Source organism: Chaetura pelagica, unplaced genomic scaffold (assembly GCF_000747805.2).
Source record: "Chaetura pelagica isolate M959 unplaced genomic scaffold, ChaPel_1.0 scaffold13, whole genome shotgun sequence".
Lineage (NCBI taxonomy): Eukaryota > Metazoa > Chordata > Aves > Apodiformes > Apodidae > Chaetura > Chaetura pelagica.
Genome location: NW_009954543.1, coordinates 3,814,373 through 3,817,339, shown reverse-complemented (window position 1 = coordinate 3,817,339; position 2,967 = coordinate 3,814,373). Strand labels below are relative to the sequence as shown.

Here is a 2,967-nt window from a genome sequence, read left to right as displayed (position 1 = left end):
TTAGTGGCCGTGAACGTCGGGAGCGCGGCCCCGGCAGAGCTCCGGGGCGGCCCGGGACCGGTGCCCTTCCGGGCGCAGCTCGGCGCCCGTCACCCTCCCGGGCGGGCCCTTGATAAAGCGTTCGGGAGAGCGTAGTGTCAGGGCTCCAGTGGCGCAATCGGTTAGCGCGCGGTACTTATACAGCAGTACAAAGCCGAGCAATGCCGAGGTTGTGAGTTCGAGCCTCACCTGGAGCACACAGCTTTTTTTTGAGGGGAGGGAAAAGGGGCTTTTTTGGGGCTCGGCCGCGCTCCGGAGGAAGAAATAAAAAAATAATGTACGGAAAAATTATAGAGCCGTGGGGACGGCGTGCAGCGAGCAGGCCCGCGGCGCTGCCCTGGGTTTTGGGGTGTGTGCCAGCAGTGGTGGGGACAGGGGGACACAGAGGGTACCCTTGCCTGGGGCTTCTTATTGACAAACTTGTCACGTTGTCATGTTTGGATATAGGGGTGTGGGCTCATGTATTGGTGTACGTTCGGTGTGTTCAGAGGGGCTTGTCAGGGTGGAATAATAAACGCTTTCTTGGTAACAAGTGCTTGTGCAGGAAATAAAGGTTATATTATACTCTCCTGTTTAATACAGAGTGCAAATAAATACTAACTGCTGTGGTCACTACAACTGATGAGTAACAAAATCTCCCCCGTCGGCAGTGACAGGCTTTGTAACTGCTGATTACCTTGGAAATGCTTCACAAATGTGTGGGTCGGAGCAGGAAGGAACGTAATTCGAGTAATTTCAGGTTTCACATCTTGAGAGGCAGCAGGGTCACAGGAAAACCTTTATGTTAACATCTATGTTAATAGTGCAATTTCTAGAAAAAAGTTCAGTGAGACCCTCAAGATCACACAGCCAGAGGCACCATTATTTCCAAAATCAGCCCAGAGCTTATACTGCGGGCATTAATTCCCTGAAGTGTCACTTCAAGGTTTTTAATCTCTACTTCTTCCTTATTTATAGTTACTGCTTTGTCCTCTCTGAATTTTGCATTCATTTCACCACTGATTTCAGTGACAGTGTGGTCATGCCTGAAGCATGAGCCGTATCACTATAACGCAGGCTAAATCAGCCAGAGAGACTTGTAATATATCAAAGGGTGAATAAAATTAATCCTTTGCTTGCAGTAGTGAGTTTTGTGTTCTCTCCTTCAGGGAGGATGCCATGTCCCAGTGCTCAGGAGTACGTTTGTACTTATATGAGTGCTTAAGTATGGATGAGTATTTTCAAAAGTACTGAAAATACTGAAAAAAGAAAATATTACTTTTGTGTAACTGGAAGAAAAAACCAAAAAAACTAGCAGAGGGAGAGGGACTCCATTCCCTGGACTTTAACCACTTTATCCAAAAACTGAGCAGGGAAGGTGCTGCTCCCTCTTCCCTCACCCCCTTCCCCTGTGTGTTCCTGCGTTCCCTGCCTAGGAGGAACCGCTGGTTTTGCATCTGGGGCCTTGCTTTGGTGTGCTGGGAGGGGTGACTGTACAATTATTACCATGTACGAGTTGCATGAAGCAGATATTTGATGTGTTCACAGCTTTTTTGTGACTTGTCTCTGTGGTTCCAGAGAGCAGCCAGGACAGGCGGTGAGAGCTGCACTGTGGCCTTTTACACAAGACTTTCTTCATCCCCTTGGCTTTTACTCTTTCTCCACGATGATTTTTGTCTTGCCTTTGGGAAAAACAAAAATAAAACCAAAATCATGAGATGAAGGGACCCTTGTTTGCATTCCTTTAGTAGAGGCGGTATCTCCTGATTGCCTGACACCTGAGGGAAGCATTGGGAGACAGGGATTTCACACTGAAAATCATGACAAATCAGGACAATTTATGTGACTTACTAGAAATCCCAGTGCAACAAAATAATGTTATTTATCAAATGTGTCTTTATGAAATAAAGCGAGCTGTTGCTAAAGCACAAGGACTTCCTGAGAGAAGCAGGGCTGTGAAATAAGGTGGAACAAGCCCCTCTGGAGGGGTGCAGCTCATTTTGGCTTTGCCGTGAGCACCTGGGCAGGGGCAGCCCTGGAGGTGCTGCTGCTGGGGAGGAAGGGTGCCCTGTTGGAGCTGAGGTTAGTGAGCCTGTTTTATTTCCTTTGCTGGTGAGCTGCTGTGGGGAAGAGGTGAGCCTGAGTGTCCATGGAAGAAGTGGCTGTGCCAGGGAAGAGGAGGAAGCTTGGGCCTTGGCAGAGTTTCTCCAGGGTGCTCAAGAAGCTTGTCCTTTCATGGTGCTGAGCTGGAGCAGCCGTGACACTCTTGTTGTGGCCTTGCCAGCTCTGACAGGGTGAGGTGTGGAGTGCCTTGGGCTGTTGCTTGCAGCTTTGCTTGCAGCTTTTTTTTCTGGAAAATGAGGTGTCTTACAGGCATATGAAAATAAAGTGTATGTTTTTGTTTACAATAAGGTGGGTTTTTTTTGTTGGGCTTTTTGGTTCTGAGTTGTTGGTTAACGCTTTAACGCTAGTTGATGGTTGCTTAGATGTATAAACATGTATTCATGTATGTTTGTATATTGATATATGTATGTGTAAAGACACTTTTACACCACTATGGGAGAGCTCCCAACATCTGTGTGTGAGGGCTATCTTATTTTCCAAATCTTTAATGTACACAGAGAATATTTTTAGAAAACACCTGTGTGTGTTTCAGAGTGCCAGCTGTACCCACCTGATCTAGGAGAGCTAATCCCTCCTTCCTCCTCCTGCCTCATCCCCAAATAATCATCTGGTTCACCTGTGCCTCATTTTCCTTTTGAAAACCAACTTCCAGAGCTTATCTTCCTTTTCAAGAGCCACTGCCTGGCATTCACTGCTGTCCTCACTGGTGGTGGCCGTGGAGCCCTGGACTCAGCCTGAGGGCTGCTCTCAGCTGGTGAGGGACTTGGGCAGGCCATAGGTACTCCTGGAAGTACCTTAAGGAGGAAAAGTTTCTCCACGGTGAGT

At 47.7% G+C, this 2,967-nt stretch overlaps 1 non-coding gene across 1 annotated transcript; it reads left to right on the top strand.

Moving 5' to 3' along the window:
* The first annotated feature begins 142 nt into the window (after positions 1–142).
* On the top strand, positions 143–236 carry TRNAI-UAU. Its single transcript has 2 exons — positions 143–180; positions 201–236. It is a non-coding gene; the product is annotated as a tRNA-Ile (tRNA).
* The last annotated feature ends 2,731 nt before the right edge of the window (positions 237–2,967 follow it).